The 22,032-nt window shown below is 28.6% G+C and overlaps 1 long non-coding RNA gene across 2 annotated transcripts in view; it reads right to left on the reverse strand.

Annotated features, from left to right (window-relative positions):
• The window catches only part of LOC119608423, a 55,371-nt gene that overhangs the window by 15,611 nt on the left and 17,728 nt on the right, over positions 1–22,032 (reverse strand). The window contains exon 3 of one of the 2 annotated variants that reach the window (XR_005231818.1): positions 14,326–14,463. The exons of the other annotated variant lie outside the window; for it this stretch is intronic. This is a non-coding gene — a long non-coding RNA (uncharacterized LOC119608423). Of the gene's footprint in view, positions 1–14,325; positions 14,464–22,032 lie in introns of those variants that run through there. 2 annotated transcript variants of the gene reach the window in all.

The raw sequence follows: 22,032 nt of genomic DNA on the forward strand, positions 1-22,032 counted from the left end.
ATAGTCTAGTCTATAGTCTAGTGTATAGTCTAGTCTATAGTCTAGTCTATAGTCTAGTCTATAGTCTAGTCTATAGTCTAGTCTATAGTCTAGTCTATAGTCTAGTCTATAGTCTAGTCTATAGTCTAGTCTATAGTCTAGTCTATAGTCTAGTCTATAGTCTAGTCTATAGTCTAGTCTATAGTCTAGTCTATAGTCTAGTCTATAGTCTAGTCTATAGTCTAGTCTATAGTCTAGTCTATAGTCTAGTCTATAGTCTAGTCTATAGTCTAGTCTATAGTCTAGTCTATAGTCTAGTCTATAGTCTAGTCTAGTCTATAGTCTAGTCTAGTCTATAGTCTAGTCTAGTCTAGTCTATAGTCTAGTCTAGTCTATAGTCTAGTCTATAGTCTAGTCTATAGTCTAGTCTATAGTCTAGTCTATAGTCTAGTCTATAGTCTAGTCTATAGTCTAGTCTATAGTCTAGTCTATAGTCTAGTCTATAGTCTAGTCTATAGTCTAGTCTATAGTCTAGTCTATAGTCTAGTCTATAGTCTAGTCTATAGTCTAGTCTATAGTCTAGTCTATAGTCTAGTCTATAGTCTAGTCTATAGTCTAGTCTATAGTCTAGTCTATAGTCTAGTCTCTAGTCTAGTCTATAGTCTAGTCTATAGTCTAGTCTATAGTCTAGTCTATAGTCTAGTCTATAGTCTAGTCTATAGTCTAGTCTATAGTCTAGTCTATAGTCTAGTCTATAGTCTAGTCTATAGTCTAGTCTTATAGTCTAGTCTATAGTCTAGTCTATAGTATAGTCTTAGTAGTCTAGTCTATAGTCTAGTCTTAGTCTAGTCTAGTCTAGTCTATAGTCTAGTCTAGTCTAGTCTAGTCTAGTCTAGTCTATAGTCTAGTCTAGTCTATAGTCTAGTCTAGTCTATAGTCTAGTCTATAGTCTAGTCTAGTCTATAGTCTAGTCTAGTCTATAGTCTAGTCTAGTCTAGTCTATAGTCTAGTCTAGTAGTCTAGTCTAGTCTATAGTCTAGTCTAGTCTAGTCTATAGTCTAGTCTATAGTCTAGTCTAGTCTATAGTCTAGTCTATAGTCTAGTCTATAGTCTAGTCTATAGTCTAGTCTATAGTCTAGTCTATAGTCTAGTATATAGTCTAGTCTAGTATAGTCTATAGTCTAGTCTATAGTCTAGTCTATAGTCTAGTCTATAGTCTAGTCTATAGTCTAGTCTATAGTCTAGTCTATAGTCTAGTCTATAGTCTAGTCTATAGTCTAGTCTATAGTCTAGTCTATAGTCTAGTCTATAGTCTAGTCTATAGTCTAGTCTATAGTCTAGTCTATAGTCTAGTCTATAGTCTAGTCTATAGTCTAGTCTATAGTCTAGTCTATAGTCTAGTCTATAGTCTAGTCTATAGTCTAGTCTATAGTCTAGTCTATAGTCTAGTCTATAGTCTAGTCTATAGTCTAGTCTATAGTCTAGTCTATAGTCTAGTCTATAGTCTAGTCTATAGTCTAGTCTATAGTCTAGTCTATAGTCTAGTCTATAGTCTAGTCTATAGTAGTCTAGTCTAGTCTATAGTCTAGTCTATAGTCTAGTCTATAGTCTAGTCTATAGTCTAGTCTATAGTCTAGTCTATAGTCTAGTCTATAGTCTAGTCTATAGTCTATTCTATAGTCTATTCTATAGTCTATTCTATAGTCTATTCTATAGTCTATTATATAGTCTATTTTATATTCTAGCCTGTAAAACAGTTTTCTTTTTTGATTCTATAAAATTGTTTAATTCTTGGGAATCCCTTATTTGATAACAAATCGTAAACATTTCCTTTGTTATTAAACTTCTAATACTTTAACAAACAATAACCGAGTATATCCAACGAATAGACCTTTTTTTCTTAAACCCAGTGAATGCTTGAAAATGGTGACTAATCGTTAAAAACATTTGAAAAAGCTCTACAATACATGTATGTACAACAATAGTAAAGAATAATTTTTCTTAAATAAACATTATTGTTAAATATGGAAGAATGGAAAAATTCTAACAAAAACTGTCATTTGCATCACTAACAGGAAAAAAAAACAAAAATGCAACTCTGTGGGAAATAAAGGGAAATTAACACAATGATAATAACGGAAAAAAGAAGAAGAGTATGTGGCACTTTTACAAAGAGTTTAAAAAAGGAGGAGGGGAAATAAATAAGCAATCTTTTGTTGCTTTTGTAAATGTTACATTTTTGTAATTTTCTTTTAAATGACTCAGTGTCTACTGCAAAAAACGACTATTAACAAGTTAACAATGGTTTTAACACATAGCTAAATTTAAGAAACATTTTGGCATAGAGCAGTTAGCATTTAAGGCATATTTCAACTGGATTGAGTGTTCTCATTGCAGCTCCCCCTCTCAGTTGCTTGACATATAGCGGAAATATTAAAAATTCCTTAAAGCTAAGAATAAAGGGCATAAAATTTGCAACATACAAATGTTTTAATGTCATAAAGTTAATAAAAGGAAAATATGTTTAGCTTTATAGTATGTATATGAGAGGCATTTCCCCCTCTCTTTTATAAATATAGATATAAACCAATAATAATTTCTAGACAATTTTAATGCTTGAGTGCTTTAATTTATGTTGATTTCAAAGAATAGGGGATCTAGATAGAAACAAAAACTATAATGAACTTATAATGGATCATTAGATTAAGGGAATTTATAATTTCCTTTTAAAAATGCTTAAATACTTTTTGATTTCTTTCAGTTCTTATTTTATGTGGAATTCTGGAAAAAAAGGTTTATTACACTTTTAAATCATGGCCACTTAAAAAATTTTTATTTTTTTGTTTTTTTTTTTATAAAAGTCACGTTTGTATTTTATTAAAATAAAAACAGCAAAATATAAAGTTACACTTTTTTTAAAGTTTAACAACAAAAAATTAACACTCATAAACTAAAAAAGGTTTATTTACCTTTTTTTAAATGAGTTTTTGTTTAAAGTTTTTTTTTGTGAACAACAGTTACATTTTTTGATACCCTACACCACTTTGGTGGGGAGGGTATATTGGGTTTGTGCTAATGTTTGTAACGCACAATAATATTAGTCCTGTACCCACCAATCGGCTTAGAATCATTTTCTGAGTCGATTTAGCTATTTCCGTTCGTATGTCCGTCTGTCTGTATGTCTGTCTGTCTGTCTGTCTGTCTGTCTGTCTGTCTGTCTGTCTGTCTGTCTGTCTGTCTGTCTGTCTGTCTGTCTGTCTGTCTGTCCGCCCATCCGTCCGTACGTCTGACCATCCGTTCATGTAAATCTTTATAACTGGTGTAGAGCACTATATGGTCGACCTCGCCCGACTATAATTTCTTATTTGTTTAAATAAATTTTTGTCTGTTTCTTTCTTCATTCAGCCGTAATACGGCGGCTTTTTTTAAACTTTATTTAATTTATTATATTTAAAGAAATTTTGCAAATTATTTTATAAAAAATTTACAATATTTATTTTAAAACCAATAAATCAGACAAAACAATAACTGTTGATTATGATTTAAATAAATTGTATGAGTTGAGGTTATGTTGCTGCAATAGGGGTATTCACAGCTGGTGTTAAATGATATCATCAGCTGTTTACAAAATTAACAAACTTTAGCAAGATTTATGTCGATTCAACTACTGCCTTGAGCTTTTATAAAATTTATAAAAAACTTACAATCCGTTTATAAATTACAAAATTATTTGCTTCTAAATTACTTTTTTTAATTTTCAACAACTACAACTTTTTAAATTAATTTTCTTTTATTTAAAATAATTTTTATCTAAAAAAAATAAACAATACTTTGTTATATTTATTACGTAAGTTAAGTTTTTTTAAAATAATTTTAACATAAATTTCACATTTATCTTTTTCTAGGCATTTATTTGCCCATAAATTACAAAACGTGTGTAAACCCGCTATGCATTCAAATGCATTTAAATTCTTTCTATTTTAGAAAAATTAAAAACTTTTTTTTGCATAAAATATTATTACAATCAAACAGTATTTTAAAAATTTTTATTACCAACTTTTCTATAGTGAAGGGTTTTAATTGATAAAAATCTATAATCATTTCAACATCATTGCACTTTACAGTCATAGAGATCGAGCTAACGAGGAGTGCACCTGCCAATTTCATTTGTTTTTCGGTTGGTTGAAGTTGGTAAAGTTTAATTTATGACTTTAGGTTGGTAACACTCCCTTTGATACATACATACACTCATATTTGTATTCCATTTATTATTACATTTCATTGTAAAACGTGCCAACAAATTTTTGCTGCAAAATTTGTTGTAAAAAGGAAAAACAACAACAACAACAAAATGACATAAGAATTGTCAACGTTATTGTTATCGTTTAAATAACGGCTCAACGTATGTAAGCTTTTTGTGTGTGTGTGTGTGTGTGTTTGATGTAAATGTAGAGCAAATATTTGCTTTACATTGTTGGGAGAGAGAGAGGGAGTGTTTGTAATGAATACAGAGAGACAACAAAAGAACTATAAATTTTAGTAAATAATGGATTTGAACAGTGGGGAAAATGGGCAGATTTGGTTAAATTTTGTATGATAGTTTTGTCCATATAAAATTTATGTTTTTTCTATCAAATAAATTATGTATAACATATTTTTCTATAGAAAAAATAGAAAAACTTGTGTATAACAGTTTTTTCTATATAAAATCATGTGTATAATAGTTTATTCCATAGAAAAACTTGTGTGCAACTGTTTTTTCTATAGAAAAACTTGTGTATAACAGTTTTTTCTATAGAAAAAATTGTGTGTCACTGTTCATTCCATAGAAAAACTTGTGTATAACAGTTTTTTCTATAGAAAAACTTATGTATAACAGTTTTTTCCACAGAAAAACGTGTGTGTAACAGTTTTTTCTACAGAAAAACTTGTGTATAACAGTTGTTTCTACAGAAAAACTTGTGTATAACAATTTTTTCTATAGAAATGCTCGTGTATAACAGTTTTTTCTATAGAAAAAGGTATGTAAAAAAAGCTTTTCTATTAAAAAATTTTGTATAACAGTTTTTTCTACAGAAAAACTTGTGTATAACAGTTTTTATATAGAAAAACATGTGTATAACAGTTTTTCTAGAGAAAAACTTTTGTATAAAAGTTCTTTCTAGAGAAAAACTTTTATATAACCGTTTTTTTCTATAGCAAAACGTTTGTATAACAGTTTTTTCTATAAAAATACTTGTGTATAACAATTTTTCTACAGAAAAACTTCTGTATAACAATTTTTCTATAGAAAAACTTCTGTATAACAATTTTTCTATAGAAAAACTTCTGTATAACAATTTTTCTATAGAAAAACTTCTGTATAACAATTTTTCTATAGAAAAACTTCTGTATAACAATTTTTCTATAGAAAAACTTCTGTATAACAATTTTTCTATAGAAAAACTTCTGAATAACACTTTTTTCTATAGAAAAACTTCTGTATAACACTTTTTTCTATAGAAAAACTTCGGTATAACACTTTTTTCTATAGGAAAACTTCTGTGTAACACTTTTTCCTGTAGAACACTTGTGTATAACAGTTTTTCTCTTTTTTTAAATTTTTGGAATAATGCTCTTTTTTTGAAAATTTTTGGAAAAATTTTCTTTTTTATAAAATTGTTTGAAAAATTCTCTTTTTTATAAAAATTTCTGGAAAAATTCTTTTTTTTTATAAATTTTTTTGGAAAAATTCTCCTTTTTTAGAAAATTTTTGGAAAAATTCCCTTTTTTAGAAAATTGTCGGAAAAATTCTCTTTTTTTAGAAAATTTTCGGAAAAATCTCTTTTTTAGAAAAATTTCGGAAAAATTCTCTTTTTTTTTTAGAAAAATTGCGGAAAAGTTCTCTTTTTTTAGAAAAATTTCGGAAAAATTCTCTTTTTAGAAAATTTTCGGAAAAATTCTCTTTTTTAGAAAATTTTCGGAAAAATTCTCTTTTTTAGAAAATTTTCGGAAAAATTCTCTTTTTTAGAAAATTTTCGGAAAAATTCTCTTTTTTAGAAAATTTTCGGAAAAATTCTCTTTTTAGGAAAATTTTCGGAAAAATTCTCTTTTTTAGAAAATTTTCGGAAAAATTCTCTTTTTTAGAAAATTTTCGGAAAAATTCTCTTTTTTAGAAAATTTTCGGAAAAATTCTCTTTTTTAGAAAATTTTCGGAAAAATTCTCTTTTTTAGAAAATTTTCGGAAAAATTCTCTTTTTTTTTAGAAAATTTTCAGAAAAATTCTCTTTTTTTTAGAAAATTTTCAGAAAAATTCTCTTTTTTTTAGAAAATTTTCAGAAAAATTCTCTTTTTTTTAGAAAATTTTCAGAAAAATTCTCTTTTTTTTAGAAAATTTTCAGAAAAATTCTCTTTTTTTTAGAAAATTTTCAGAAAAATTCTCTTTTTTAGAAAATTTTCGGAAAAATTCTCTTTTTTAGAAAATTTTCGGAAAAATTCTTCTTTTTTTAGAAAATTTTCGGAAAAATTCTTCTTTTTTCAGAAAATTTTCGGAAAAATTCTTCTTTTTTTAGAAAATTTTCCGAAAAATTCTTCTTTTTTTAGAAAATTTTCCGAAAAATTCTTCTTTTTTTAGAAAATTTTCCGAAAAATTCTTCTTTTTTTAGAAAATTTTCCGAAAAATTCTTCTTTTTTTAGAAAATTTTCCGAAAAATTCTCTTTTTTTTAGAAAATTTTCGGGAAAATTTTTTTTTTTTTTTTAGAAAATTTTCAGAAAAATTCTCTTTTTTTAGAAAAATTTCTGAAAAATTTCTGAAAAATTTCTGAAAAAATCTCTTTTTTAGAAAATTTTGCGAAAAATTTTCTTTTTATACAAAATTTTCGGAAAAATTCTCTTTTTATACAAAATTTTCGGAACAATTCTCTTTTTAAACCCCAAAATTATCTGGTTAAAACCACTGTTTACTAAACCCGTACTTTAAGCTGTTTTAAAATTCTTGCATAATTAATAAACTTTGCCCATATTAAAAAAAAGCCGCAAAAGACGGTTAAGTTCAAAAAACAAACTGACAAAAAAAAAATCTGTAAAAAACCAGAGCACTATATACTACAATTTGTTTATACATTATTTTAAAAAGAAAAACCAACAATAAAAGAATTTACCCAAAAAAAACGTGTACATAAAGAATTGCAAAATTTATAAATAATTTAACGGTTAAAACTTGAAATAAATTTTATATTAAAGACAAAAAAAAAAAGAATAATGTCAAACTAAGAAAACAAAACAACAGGGTGCTTAACTTGAGTCGATTTAAAAAAAGATCAGATCAAAAGGCAAAAAAAAAGACAATAGATTTCTGTCTGTTAACACTTAAACACGCAGAGACAAGATTAAGCAAAAAACTGCATGCCAAGTTATCACAAAATATGTATAATAATAACTTAAGAAGGTGTTAGAATGTAATAAGGGTATAATAAGGTTTAAAATAAAATCACATATTTTTTGCTCAAAAATTAATGACATGTTATTGACTTTGTGATAACAACCCTGTTATAATAGTACTATTAGGGGACAAGGAGTGTAATACAAAGGTTTGAGTTTAATAAAGCATATTTTTTACAAATGTCAACTTTAGTTTTGACACATCATTAGTAAGTCAAAAAATTATGTATGTAATTTTAGAAGAATAAATATAACATCTGTTGTCATGCAGAAACCCGGCAGTTTTAAGGGATTAATTATGCACTTTATACCCGATAAGATTGAGAACAAAACCCGGTTTTCAGAAAGTCACTAAATCATAATCCTAACTATTATTATGTTTGTTCCTCATCTAATTCCTAAAACTGCAGGATTTTGTAATTAATAATAGGTTTCGTTGTTAACCGTGAGACAGGGTGACTTGTTTGCACATTTTTACGTGTAATTTTTGTACATTGTGAGAGCGTGGGCGGTTTATATATAAATCTTTGATAAATTAAGGGATTTTTATAGTTTTGCTATTATTGTTTTCAGTGCATGATATTTTTGTTACCTTATCATTGAACAATGACTTAGAATTTTGCATGTCAAATTAGCAGTAAAAATATTTTTAACACATGGTTTTATTTTTATTTATAGTTTATTGTGCTTAAAATATGTACCAATGTTCTTGGAAATTTTTCGCAATTAGGGTAAAATTCTATTGAAATTAGAAATATTTAAAAAAGAATTTCAAACAATATCGAAAACATTCAAAGTCTTTAATAATTCTAGAATAAACAACTTATGACTTATTTAAGCCCTTGTTAACTTATAAACATCCACAGCTGTACTTGAATCAAGTTTATTAGTACTTGTTAGTCTAGTTTAAACCTTAGTTATGTTATTTTTAATTATTTAAAGTTTAAGCTCTCATATTTTTGATACATCTTGTATAATTCCCGTTTAATTACCTTGCCAAACCGTAATGTAAAAATCGAATACTTTTATTATAAAATTTCCACTAAAATTTCTGCATTTTTCACATATTTTGCATTTGAATACAGAAAAAAACCTTTTTACTATAAAAATAACCTTCTCTGTGGCCCCCAAACTTTGTGATTTTGTACAAAAACTTTTTATTTATTCTTAAATTCATCTTCCATTGGTTGTACATATACGAAGTCTGGCTAGAAAAATCTTTCAGAAATTTAAAATACTTTTTGAAATACTTTTGCTGTACCTGCTGAATTGATAAAGACGGACTGAAGTCCTTATAGATAGACAACATATTTTTGACTATATATAGAGTATGCTTTAATTTAGATAAATGTCTAGTTTATAGCATAGACTTCAATTTAGCCAAACTATAGTTTGAACTACAAGTTAATTGATCGTTCAGATCTATAACTTAAGAGTAGTGTATAGTCTAGTCTAAAGGTTAGGTTATAGTCTAGTCTATAGCCAAGCAGAAAGAATAGGTTATAGAATAGACTATAGACCACTTTATAGTTTGTTCTATAGTTTACACTGTAGTTAAGTTACAGTCTAGTCTATAGTTTAGACTATAGTCCATTCTATAGTTTAGGCTATAATCTGGTCTATAGTTTTCACTATAGTCTGGTCTGTAGTTAAAAATATTGTCTGATCCATAGTTAAGACTATAGTCTAGCCTAGAGATCAGATAATAGTCTGGTCGAGACTAGACCAGACTATAGTCTGAAATATGGACCAGACTATAGTCCAAAATATAGACCAGACTATTGTCTAAACTATAGACCAAACTATAGTCTAAACTATAGACCAGACACAGTCCAGACTATAGTTTAAACTATAGTCCAGACTAAACTATAGTCCAGACTATCGTATCCTATAGTTTAGACTACGGTCTGGCCTATAGTTTAGACTATAGTCTAGTTCATACTTTAGATTATGTCTAATCTATAGTTAAGACTATAGTCTGCTCTATAGATTAGACTATAGTCTGGTCTACAGATTAAACTTTAGTTTAGACTATAATCTGGTCTATAGTTTAGATTATAGTCTGGTCTATAGTTTAGGCTATAGTCTAGTCTATAGTTTAGACCATAGTCTGGCCAATAGTTTAGACTATAGTCTGGTCTATAGTTTAGACTATAGTCTGGTCTGTAGTTTAGACTATAGTCTAGTCTAGTCTATAGGTCAAGCTACAGTCTGGTCTATACTTTAGACTATAGTGTATGAATAGTCTAAAGTATGGACTAGACTATAGTCTAAACTATAGTCCAGACTATAGTCCAAACTATAGACCAGACTGTAGTCTAAAATATAGAACAGACTATAGTCTAAACTACAGTCCAGACTATAGTCTGGTCTATTGTATCCTATAGTTTAGACTACGGTCTAGTCTATAGTTTAGACTATAGTCTAGTCCATACTTTAGACTATTCATATACTATAGTCTAAACTATTGACTAGACTATAGTCTAAAGTATGGTCTAGACTATAGTCTAAACTATAGACCAGACTGTAGCTTGACCCATAGACTAGACTATAGTCTAAACTATATAGATTATAGTCTAGTCTATAGTTTGGTCTATAGATTAGACTATAGTCTGGTCTATAGATTATACTATAGTCTGGTCTATAGTTTAGACTATAGTCTGGTCTATAGTTTAGACTATAGTCTGTTCTATAGTTTAGACTATAGTCTAGTCTATAGGTCAGGCTACAGTCTGGTCTATAGTCTAGTCTATAGACTACAGTCTGATCTATAGTTTAGACTATAGCCTGATCAATAGTTAAGAGAATTGTTTAGTCTACAGTTTCGATTATAGACTAGCCTATGGTTACATCAGATCTAGTCTAAAGTTTGTTAAGTTATTTTCTTAACTTTGTTATTTAAAAAAAAATATCTCTGAAAATTTGCTAATTTTAAGTTTACCCTCGTAAATTAACATAATATAAAGTTTATGACTAGAAAAATATCTGAATGGAAAAAAAACTGCATATATTGGCCTTGAATTTATGTTTATATTTATATAGCTTTTTTTTACTCTATTATTTGTTCATACATATATAATAGCAATTATAAAACGGTTGCTGTTGTTGGTTGTTTTACCATAAATATCATTTATATTCAAACAAAAAAATAATGCTTACAATGCATATACAACACATCTGCAATTAAATACGCAACAAATATGCGTACTATATGTAGTAAAGTACTTTTAAAGTTTTTTTTTTTTTTTTTTGCTTTTTTGTAATTTTTCCTCTATGGATTATTTTATTCATATAAAAAAAAACTTTTTGTTTACTTTTATTTCTATGGGTTTTTTATTTTAAAATTTTAAATTATTTTCTATGTAGCAAACGTTTGAAATTTGCATACGCCTCTTTATAATGTTAGATGCATAATTTTGCCTTTTTTTGTTCGGTTACATTTTTACAAAGGACAAATATGGAAGGTATCAAAACGGGGGGAAGTTTTCTTTTTACGTTAGTTTTGTTTAGGTTGTTGTTGCTGTTGTTAATGTTGCCAACTACAGTAATTATACCACCATACTTGTTGTGTATTTTGTTAACTTTGCTTCATGTGTGTTGTATGTTTCACGTTTATAATGGTGAAATTGTGTAGTGATGGAGGGGCTATTAGGAGAAGGTTTGTGATTGTTACAATCTGAGTTATTTTTTGTTTTATTTGTTGTCTTTATTATTACCTGTTTTTTTATAGAGTTTAACTCTTTTGTTTTTGTTTTTATAGTTATTGTAGGCATGTAAAACATTAAAACTACTGGTTTTAGTTAATTTTTTTCTTATACAAAATAACAACAACATCAATATGAATGTTAAAGTCATTAAAGTTAATGTTTAAATGTGAAATTTTATACAAAATATGAATAAACAAATTCGTTAAATTTACAATTTATTAAATGTTTATATGTATACAAATTTGCGAACATTTTAAACAAGTTTGATCTAAACTTTAAGAACTTGAGAACTGTAGACTGGAATAGGCTTTATTCTATACTATAGCCTACAGTTTGAACCATAGACTAAACTTTAGTTTACAATATAGTGAGAATTATAGAACGAGCTATAGATTAAATAGACTTGATTATAGTCAAATTTATTGATTAGTTCAGAATCAAAACTGTAGATTAGACCCGAACCTGAACTTCAGATAGAGCTGTAGATTAGTTTATAGTCTGAATTAGCTACTAGACCATAGACTAGGACAGATTGTCAACTGTAGACTAATCTAAAGTCTAAACTATAGACTAAAATATAGGCAAAACTATAGAGTAAACTATAGACTAGACTATATTATGAACTATAAATAAGATCAGATTATAGACTAAACTATAAATTGAACTATAGTCTGAACTGTTGTCTCAACTATATTCAGATCTTTGGAATAGATTATTGTCTGAACTGTGGAGTACTACACTCTGACCTATAGACTATTCAGATTAGACTTTAGTCTGAACTGTTGACCTCTAGACTTTAAGATAAACTATAAACCAGGCATAGACAGAACTATTGTCTGAACTGTTGTCTCAACTATATTCAGATCTTTGGAGTAGATTATTGACTGAACTATGGAGTATACTACACTCTGACCTCTAGACTATACAGATTAGACTCTAATGTGAAGTGTAGACCTCTAGACTTTAAGATAAACTATAAACCAGACTAAGGACTAAGTGATAGACTAGGCAGAACTATAGATTATACTACAGTTTAAACTATTGCCAAACTGTAGTCTGAACTTAAGACTGGACTATAGTATAAACTATAGAACAGATTACATTCTGAATTAAATTGGAATCTGGACTATAGACTAGATTATGGTCTGAAGTTCTGACAACTATAGAATAAACTGTAGACTAAATTGTAGTGTATACTACAGTCCAAAATATAGTATGTACTACAGACTAAAATGTAGTCTGAACTATAAACGATACTATATTCTCAACTATATATTAGACTATAGTCTGAACAATGAACTATAGTATATAATGAACTATAGACTTTAGAGTTTTCTGAATTATGGAAAAAAATTAAGTCTAAACTATAGAAGAAAGAGTAGTCTGAACTATTGTGTAGTCTGAACTATCGAATAAACTGTAGTCTGATCCATAGACTAAACTGTTCTCTGGTCAATAGCCTTGACTATAGTCTGAACTATATTATACGCTATAATATATCGAATAAACTGTAGTCTGATCCATAGACTAAACTGTTCTCTGGTCAATAGCCTTGACTATAGTCTGAACTATATTATACGCTATAATATAAACTAAAGGCCAGCCTATAAAGTAGTGAACTATATAGAACAATAAATAAAGTCACGTCTAGACTACAGTTCAAACTGTCGATCAGACTAACATAATTTTTCAGGAACTAAATGTTTTCTGCTCTAAATTTCTTCCTATTTGCTAAATAACAATAAGTTGTAAATCTATATTGCTCTTTTATCAAACAATTATTCCAATATCTTTCTCCTCTCTCCTTCAACTTTCAACACCCTAACACTAATACTCCCCCCTCATTAATCCTGTTGCGGGTGATTAAGACACTAATAACACCAGCCGTCAATAAATGACTTTTCCTAAAAACACATTGCATTAAAATTAAAAATAAAAAGAAAGAAAACACCATTAAGGGGTGTTTGGCAACTCATTAAAAATTTATTGGTTTCTATCTTCTAAACAAGAAAAAAACAATAGTTTTCAAAAACAAGACAACAAACCCCCATAAGGGTCGTCATATTGGTGGTTAAGCTGCAAATGCACATTTTTACAGAGGGTTAAAGGCAAAAATTTAATCTAAAGTGTTAAAAGTATGCATCCAGCTTAAACTAACCCAAATCACTTTGGTAAACCAAATAAATAAATTTGTTTTTTTTTCTGTTCGAACAAAAAGGAAAACATCGAAAACATATGCAGGGCAACAAACATAATGAGCATTAAGGGGGGAGAAGGAAGTATGAGTACAAACAAGGGTTAATTTACTCCAGATCAATAGACTGCAAATAAATATTTACCAAGCGTGCAAATTGTTTTTGGTTAGAATTTAACCAGCGTGTGTGTGTTAAGCAAAAACAAGTTGAAAACCTTAAAAACAAAATTCTCATAAATTTTTAAAAATCTTCTAAAAGAAAAAAAAACTTTTTCTAAACAAAGATTCTGTTAATGCTATTTTTCGTTTGTTAGAACGATTTTGCTTAATTTGTGTTGTGCGTGTTGTTTGGTAATTTAATGTTTAAAATAAAGAAGGAAAAGGGGATCTTTTTTCAGTTTTATACTGAAATTGGTTTTATTCTAATCAATTTCCAAATATCAATTGAAAACTGGCAGCTATGAGAAGTTTCGAAGGAATAAATGATGTTTGTTTTGTTAGTTAAAAGATTTAAAATCAGCTGCACAATATTTGTCCATTATTAAATGGAAAAAAATTTAATAAAATTCTAGTCTATAGTCTAGTCTATAGTCTAGTCTATAGTCTAGTCTATAGTCTAGTCTATAGTCTAGTCTATAGTCTAGTCTAGTCTAGTCTAGTCTAGTCTAGTCTATAGTCTAGTCTATAGTCTAGTCTATAGTCTATAGTCTAGTCTATAGTCTAGTCTATAGTCTAGTCTAGTCTATAGTCTAGTCTAGTCTATAGTCTAGTCTATAGTCTAGTCTATAGTCTAGTCTATAGTCTAGTCTATAGTCTAGTCTATAGTCTAGTCTATAGTCTAGTCTATAGTCTAGTCTATAGTCTAGTCTATAGTCCAGTCTATAGTCCAGTCTATAGTCCAGTCTATAGTCCAGTCTAAAGTCCAGTCTATAGTCTAGTCTAATCTATATCCCAGTCCATAGCCTATTCCATATCCAGTCTATAGTCTAGTCTATAGTCTAATCTATAGTCTAATCTATATCCTAGCCTATAGTTTACTCTATACTCTAGTACATGGTCCATAGTCTAGTCTATTATCCGATCCATAGTTAAAATTTCATTTTAATTCAATTCCAACAAACCTTTTTTCCTCAATTTTCCGTTAAAACCCCTCAATTTCTTACCTAAAACGAGAATAAAACAGATAAAAATAAATAAAATTAATAGATATTTTAAAACAATTTATTAAATAATAGTTAATAGTTTATTTTAAATGTAATAAATAACAAAACTAAGATATAATCTAAATAAATTAAAATGCCGCACATATTTTCCCACCACCAAAACGAGAGAAAAAATCATTCAAATAAAAATAATTTTAAAAATTTGCTAAACTATGTTTTGGGGTATAAATTTTGAGAGAAAAAAACAACATTTAATTGAATTTGTTGGCATTATTTATGATACAAAATTATGTAATCTATTTTAACTGTTTAAACTTTTAAAAATGTTGGTCAGTCATTAATTTTATTAAAACGTAGATATGTAGTTAGTACTGGGGGCTTAAATAGTAGAAGAGTGGAAAAGTAGTGGTTATTTTTAGTTACCGGTGGTGGTTAACATAAACATAAATTTCTTTATTTTGTATAGTTTATTTTTGGCACAAAAGAAAAAAAATTGCTATAAAAATCAAATGTTAAAAAGTATTAGTTTTTGCCAGTTTGAAGCTTTAATTTGGTTTTGTGTTTGAAAAAAAAACTGGGTAGACTACCTTAATTGGGCCATAATCCCCCTAAACACATTTTACTTCAATATAATTTTTTCCGCCACAAAAAAATTGTTTTGAAAATAATTTTAAAACGTTACTGGTTTTTGAATTTGAGCCGTTGCTTGTAAAGGTTTAATATGATTGATGTTTTTAATTGTATGATTTCATGTTTTTTTTTAATAAATTTTACACATTTTTTTCTCTATGATTTCATAATTTTGTTTAAATTTTTATTACTATTTTTTTATTAGTAACTTTTGCCAAAAATAATAAAAGAAAACAAGTCATAAAAATATGGTGTTTGATTTAACGCGTTGGTGGTGCTGTTGACGTTAATTTTTTTCAGGTTTCGGTTTAGTGGTAAAATGTTGTTTTTTGTGGTTCGTTTGGCAGATATTTGATTGGACTTGTGGTCAAAAAATTCCAGCTTTTTTAATGCGTTATTATTATGTTTGTTTGCTGCTGCTATATTTGGAATTTAATTGATTTTGTTTAAATTTTAATTATCAAATTTACACACTTTGTATATTACGTTTTTAATAAAATAAGGTCATGTTTTTATTTAACAAAAATATAGGAAGTGATAAGCAAACTAAAGCATTAAATGCATAATGTTTGAAAACATTACCAAATTTGGTAAAAAAATGCATAATTTAACACTAAATATCGGTTAGGCGCTTTTAAATTTGTTTATGTTGGCAGCACCGTTTGATTGAAAATGTGAAATCCATTAGCTGCAGTCTAGTCTATAGTCTAGTATATTCTAGTATATAGTCTAGTAAATAGTCTACTATATAGTATAGTATATAGTGTACTCTATAGTCTAGTCTATAGTGTAGTCCATTGTGTAGTCTACAGTCTATTCTATAGTCGAGTCTATAGTCTACTCTTCAGTCTAGTATATAGTCTATAGTCTAGTCTACAGTCAAGTCTATAGTCAAGTCTATAATGTTTGAAAACATTACCAAATTTGGTAAAAAAAATGCATAATTTAACACTAAATATCGGTTAGGCGCTTTTAAATTTGTTTATGTTGGCAGCACCGTTTGATTGAAAATGTGAAATCCATTAGCTGCAGTCTAGTCTATAGTCTAGTATATTCTAGTATATAGTCTAGTAAATAGTCTAGTCTATAGTGTAATCCATTGTGTAGTCTATACTCTAGTCTACAGTATACTATATAGACTAGTCTATAGCCTAAACTATAATCTAGTCTATAATCTAGTTTATTGTATAATCTATATTCTAGTCTATATCCCAGTCTATAGTGTAGTGTAGTTTTTATTCTAGTTTATAGTCTAGTCTATAGTCTATTCTGTAGTATAGTCTATAGTCTATTCTGTAGTCTAGGCTATAGTCTAGTCTATAGTCAAGTCTATAGTCTAGTCTATAGTCTAGTCTAGTCTAGTCTATAGTCTAGTCTATAGTCTAGTCTATAGTCTAGTCTATAGTCTAGTCTATAGTCTAGTCTATAGTCTAGTCTATAGTCTAGTCTATAGTCTAGTCTATAGTCTAGTCTAGTCTATAGTCTAGTCTATAGTCTAGTCTATAGTCTAGTCTATAGTCTAGTCTATAGTCTAGTCTATAGTCTAGTCTATAGTCTAGTCTATAGTCTAGTCTATAGTCTAGTCTATAGTCTAGTCTATAGTCTAGTCTATAGTCTAGTCTATAGTCTAGTCTATAGTCTAGTCTATAGTCTAGTCTATAGTCTAGTCTATAGTCTAGTCTATAGTCTAGTCTATAGTCTAGTCTATAGTCTAGTCTATAGTCTAGTCTATAGTCTAGTCTATAGTCTAGTCTATAGTCTAGTCTATAGTCTAGTCTATAGTCTAGTCTATAGTCTAGTCTAGTCTAGTCTATAGTCTAGTCTATAGTCTAGTCTATAGTCTAGTCTATAGTCTAGTCTATAGTCTAGTCTATAGTCTAGTCTATAGTCTAGTCTATAGTCTAGTCTATAGTCTAGTCTATAGTCTAGTCTATAGTCTAGTCTATAGTCTAGTCTATAGTCTAGTCTATAGTCTAGTCTATAGTCTAGTCTATAGTCTAGTCTATAGTCTAGTCTATAGTCTAGTCTATAGTCTAGTCTATAGTCTAGTCTATAGTCTAGTCTATAGTCTAGTCAATAGTCTAGTCTATATTCTAGTCTATAGTCTAGTCTATAGTCTAGTCTATAGTCTAGTCTATAGTCTAGTCTATAGTCTAGTCTATAGTCTAGTCTATAGTCTAGTCTATAGTCTAGTCTATAGTCTAGTCTATAGTCTAGTCTATAGTCTAGTCTATAGTCTAGTCTATAGTCTAGTCTATAGTCTAGTCTATAGTCTAGTCTATAGTCTAGTCTATAGTCTAGTCTAGTCTATAGTCTAGTCTATAGTCTAGTCTAGTCTATAGTCTAGTCTATAGTCTAGTCTATAGTCTAGTCTATAGTCTAGTCTATAGTCTAGTCTATAGTCTAGTCTATAGTCTAGTCTATAGTCTAGTCTATAGTCTAGTCTATAGTCTAGTCTATAGTCTAGTCTAGTCTAGTCTAGTCTATAGTCTAGTCTATAGTCTAGTCTATAGTCTAGTCTATAGTCTAGTCTATAGTCTAGTCTATAGTCTAGTCTATAGTCTAGTCTATAGTCTAATCTATAGTCTAGTCTATAGTATAGTCTATAGTCTAGTCTAGTCTAGTCTATAGTCTAGTCTATAGTCTAGTCTATAGTCTAGTCTATAGTCTAGTCTATAGTCTAGTCTATAGTCTAGTCAATAGTCTAGTCTATAGTCTAGTCTATAGTCTAGTCTATAGTCTAGTCTATAGTCTAGTCTATAGTCTAGTCAATAGTTTAGTCTATAGTCTAGTCTATAGTCTAGTCTAGTCTATAGTCTAGTCTATAGTCTAGTCTATAGTCTAGTCTATAGTCTAGTCTATAGTCTAGTCTATAGTCTAATCTATAGTCTAGTCTATAGTCTAGTTTATAGTCTAGTCTATAGTCTAGTCTATACTCTAGTCTATGGTCTAATCTATAGTCTAGTCTATAGTCTAGTCTATTGTCTAGTCTATAGTCTAATCTATAGTCTAGTCTATAGTCTAGTCTATAGTCTAGTCTATAGTCTAATCTATAGTCTAGTCTATAGTCTAATCTATAGTCTAGTCTATAGTCTAGTCTATAGTCTAGTCTATAGTCTAGTCTATAGTCTAGTCTATAGTCTAGTCTATAGTCTAGTCTATAGTCTAGTCTATAGTCTAGTCTATAGTCTAATCTATAGTCTAGTCTATAGTCTAGTCTATAGTCTAGTCTATAGTCTAGTCTATAGTCTAGTCTAAAGTCTAGTCTATAGTCTAGTCTATAGTCTAGTCTATAGTCTAGTCTATAGTCTAGTCTATAGTCTAGTCTATAGTCTAGTCAATAGTCTAGTCTATATTCTAGTCTATAGTCTAGTCTATAGTCTAGTCTAGTCTAGTCTATAGTCTAGTCTATAGTCTAGTCTATAGTCTAGTCTATAGTCTAGTCTATAGTCTAGTCTATAGTCTAGTCTATAGTCTAGTCTATAGTCTAGTCTATAGTCTAGTCTATAGTCTAGTCTATAGTCTAGTCTATAGTCTAGTCTATAGTCTAGTCTAGTCTATAGTCTAGTCTATAGTCTAGTCTAGTCTATAGTCTAGTCTATAGTCTAGTCTATAGTCTAGTCTATAGTCTAGTCTAGTCTATAGTCTAGTCTATAGTCTAGTCTAGTCTATAGTCTAGTCTATAGTCTAGTCTATAGTCTAGTCTATAGTCTAGTCTATAGTCTAGTCTATAGTCTAGTCTATAGTCTAGTCTATAGTCTAGTCTATAGTCTAGTCTATAGTCTAGTCTAGTCTAGTCTATAGTCTAGTCTATAGTCTAGTCTATAGTCTAGTCTATAGTCTAGTCTATAGTCTAGTCTATAGTCTAGTCTATAGTCTAGTCTATAGTCTAATCTAGTCTAGTCTATAGTCTAGTCTATAGTCTAGTCTATAGTCTAGTCAATAGTCTAGTCTATAGTCCTAGTCATATAGTCTAGTCTATAGATCTAGTCTATAGTCTAGTCTATAGTCCTAGTCAATAGTTTTAGTCTATAGTCTAGTCTATAGTCTAGTCTATAGTCCTAGCTATAGTATAGTCTATAGTCTAGTCCTATAGTCTAGTCTATAGTCTAGTCTATAGTCTAGTCCTATAGTCTAGTCTATAGTCCTAGTCTATAGTCTGAGTCTATAGTCTAGTCTATAGTCTAGTCTATAGTCTAGTGCTATAGGTCTAGTCCTATAGTCCAGTCTATAATCTAGTCTATAGTCCAGTCTGATAATCTAGTCTATAGTCTAATCTAATCTAGATCTGTATCCCAAACAAGAACTCTTCCAAGTTTTAAGCATTACCTATTTGTTTATTTGTATTTGTTTATTTTTGAACTCCCTCCAAGATCAAGTATTATTCACCAAAATAAATGTTGCAAAATTGTTAAATTTAGCATAAAAATTTGTTTACAAAAAACCACATAAATAATAGTATTTTCTCCAAAAAGAAAAAAGTTTACATTTAAATTAGTAAACAATAAATAATAATTAAAATATCAGCAGCTGTAGCTGAAACAAAAAAAAATATTTAAATATTTTAAATTCGGTTTAGAAAGTTGTAAATTTCCTGCGATTTTCTATAAACTAATGGTGAGAAAAAATTAATAACAAATTAAAATTAAAGCATACAATTTTGTTGAACAAAAAGAGATAACATTTTTATAAACAAATGTTAAAAAACAAGGCGGTAGGAAAAAAGAGAATATTAAAAAAAAAATAAAAATAAAAACAAATTAATTAAATGTTTATATTAAGGCTAAAAAAAGAAATAAAGAGTTAATTTGGAAAAGAAACAATATTTATTTTGAAATTACGTTAGTAAAGATTATTTTGTTCCAAAAAAGGCAAAATTTCTAAAAATGTTTGCAAAATTTGTTTAGCAACTGTCTAATACACGTGTGTTAAATATTTTTAGTTAATTTACTTTGTTAAACAAACATTCTTAAATACCCTATAGTAGTCATATAAATTAGTAAATTTTTAAAACAAAATTTTAAAAATTTAGACAGCAATGAACTAAAAATTATCAAAATTTAAAACATTAAGTTGTAATGGTTCTACTTTTAAAACAGGCATCGGCAGAGAGTGACAAGTGAGCTCTCTGAGAGCAAGATATTTCATTGCTTATTTCCGTTTTAAAGGAATATCACTGTGTTTATATGGCTTAACTTCAAAATAAATTCTTTATTAAGAACAAAATTGTTGTTAAGTCAAAAATTATATTTTATAACAAATAGCGCCATAACAAAAAAAAAAAAATATCGTGCCAGTTTGACGTTGGCACATAAATATCACTTCAGTTTTTAGTTTTTTTTTTCACATTTCTAAATCATGTTGATGACACACTTATCACATTGCCTGCAGTTTAATAATGTTAATGTCATAATGATGGACAGTTTAAACTGTCATCATAATAATAAAAATTAAATTATTTTTTTTTTTTTTTGGTTTTCGTTCTTCTTGTTTTTGTAAGCAAAACTGAAATTAAATCATATTTTATGGAAAACCTAAATTGATTTTTGTATTTTTTTGTGGCGATTCTTTTTGGTAAGTTTATTTTTTTTTATAAATTTACATGTTTATTTTCTAAGCGAAAATGATGGCGAAAGTTGTTTGTTGTTTTTTAACAATAGTAGTTAGAAGCAGAAAAAAATATATATAAAATAGAAAGAAAAATTAATATGAAAAAAAAAGAAGAAATATTAAAGAAATTAGAAAGTAAATTTAACTATAAAAAGAATTAATAATGTTTTAAACTTTGTTTTAATACAACATTTATTAATAAATACATAAGAAAACGACAAATAAATGACGTAGATAAATTTGCAATTTAAATAAAATTTTGAATATTTTTAAAGAGAGTTGCAACTTTTTTTTACATAATAAGCTCTTATCGATTCTCTTTTAATAAAAGACTGGTAAATTAGAGATACGCAAGGAGCACTCTAACGAGTTTTCTATTTAAAGAGCTCATTTGTCACTCTCTGCCTTTGCCTATTCCAGTCTTAAGCATAACTTCGCTTTGCTCGCTCTTTTAGCTGAGAGAGACAAAGAGTTCTCTTGCTTTCACAGGAAGGCAAGCTCTATCGGGTTTAAAAATAAGCAACAAACTATCAGAGAGCGTCTTTTTTCACTTTCTGTCGATGCCTGCTCTAAGCAGACTGTGTAATTTGAAATCATATTAATCTGGGATAGGCAATGAGCCATCTTATGGTCTCTCTTGCTTTTTTACGTACTTAGGGATAAACATGCATAAAAATTATGAAAACTCAGTAGTTGAAGAGATATTTTTGCCGATGCCTGCTTTAATCTGATTAGGACAAAGAATTCTCAAGTCTTTTAAACCAGGGACAGTCAGAGAGCTCTCTTACTTAAGCTCCTTTATCATTCTGAGCCAATGCCTTGTTTACGTAGACTGGGAGCAAGAAGTAGACGTTTAACCAGGGAAAGGTACAGAGCTATATTAGATCTCTCTTGCTTTCCTACCTTCGTAAAATAAAGTAAGTAAAACCCATCAAGGAGTTCTGTCATCACTCTCAGCCAATGAGTAGTTCAACGATTTTACTAAAGGAGGCAAATTCATACAATTTAAAACTATTTGAAATAGAGATAAGCTAAGAGTTCTCATTCTCTGCCGATGATATCAGGAATATCATGAATTTTCTCGATTTCATCTAAATTTTACCTCCCGTTCTTTCCTTCTTCTTTTCAGAGAGCTCATTTATCACTCAAGAAAGCGAATTCATTCATTCAAGTTAATGTCATTTAAATCAGAGATAAGCAAAGGGCTATCTTGCTCTCGCTCATGTATATAAAAAAAGTAAATAAAACCCATTAGAGAGCTCAGTTATCATTTTCATCCAATGGATAGTTTAAAGATTTTACTCAAGTAGACGAGTTCATACAATTTAA

The sequence above is a fragment of the Lucilia sericata genome, unplaced genomic scaffold (assembly GCF_015586225.1).
Source record: "Lucilia sericata isolate MDLA Ls3-8-SP2 unplaced genomic scaffold, ASM1558622v1 Contig000834F_arrow, whole genome shotgun sequence".
Classification (NCBI taxonomy): domain Eukaryota; kingdom Metazoa; phylum Arthropoda; class Insecta; order Diptera; family Calliphoridae; genus Lucilia; species Lucilia sericata.